The 1,168-nt window shown below is 41.6% G+C and overlaps 1 non-coding gene across 1 annotated transcript; it reads left to right on the forward strand.

The window, feature by feature from the left end:
• The first annotated feature begins 708 nt into the window (after positions 1-708).
• On the forward strand, positions 709-781 carry trnaf-gaa. Its single transcript has one exon. It is a non-coding gene; the product is annotated as a tRNA-Phe (tRNA).
• The last annotated feature ends 387 nt before the right edge of the window (positions 782-1,168 follow it).

A 1,168-nucleotide genomic window follows, 5' to 3' on the forward strand; every position in this document is an offset into this window, starting at 1 on the left:
CGTATATCAGTATATTTTCTCCTTTTTATAAAAACGAATTTCTACTCTAAACAATTTCAATTGAAATGCAAATGATGATGTAAACGGCTGAAATGGAACACTTTATTTACCGGGTAAAAATGTGTTTAGCCACAATATATAGCGATTCAAAAAGTAGTATTGACTGCAAATGTTGATGTACAGGATACCGGCAGGTGTAGCTAAAACGGAATACTTAATAGTTTTAGGGACAATATTAAGTGACTAACAAGTAGCTGATGGCTTTCGAACGACTCTTGAGACTGACCAAAAAGTGCCCGGGTTACGTAGTGTCCGGGTTACGTAATGCTAAGCGTTGGTATAGCAACTGTCACTCAAGAGTCGTTCGAAAGCCAATATTACATCACCCGGGCTCTTTTTGGCACCCGGTCACTTTTTGCCATGACAGAACCATTGGTGAAGTTATTACGTGGCCCAGGTTCTTAGAGTGGAACCGATCGGAATGTTGTTATTTCCGGAATCATTGTGTACCAATATAACCGCACTGCAATCAATAACATAGCTTTGAAATTATTTTGACATGAGCTTTACCTGCAGAGATGATGATGTTAGTTTTGTTGAAAGCGATCTAGTGTGTTAAATAAGACTTTGGCGCCCTCCATAGTTTCACAGTGAAAGAAAGCATATTCAATCACATTTGAAAGGCATTGTGGGTACCGGTTTCAACAAGCCGAAATAGCTCAGTTGGGAGAGCGTTAGACTGAAGATCTAAAGGTCCCTGGTTCGATCCCGGGTTTCGGCAGAAAGGCTAGGATGTCTCCTTTTGAGCATATCGGAAGCCAATGCTTGATTTTGCCCTAGCACACGACGCCTGACCGAACTGCTCCATATACGACACGAGAGTTGTCTTTAAACCGCTCCTATAACGTGACTGAACATGCCTCCGTTAAAAAACCCAACTATTTTACGTTAGGAAATCGCCGGTTACTGAGGTAAGGTTTCCTTTTGGGATGTGGATGTGACGACCTTGTTCGCAATCTCGCTCGTGAGGGAACACTTTATCTAGATAAACCGTATCTAGATAAACCGTATCTAGATAAAGTGTTTTTGCCCACTGGATAATGTGTTCGGCGTAAACTAGCTGGCAGTCCTCGTCTCCATCTATCCATTCTTCTTTTTATGTGCTGTA

Source organism: Clupea harengus, chromosome 5 (assembly GCF_900700415.2).
Source record: "Clupea harengus chromosome 5, Ch_v2.0.2, whole genome shotgun sequence".
In the NCBI taxonomy this organism is placed as follows: Eukaryota; Metazoa; Chordata; class Actinopteri; order Clupeiformes; family Clupeidae; genus Clupea; species Clupea harengus.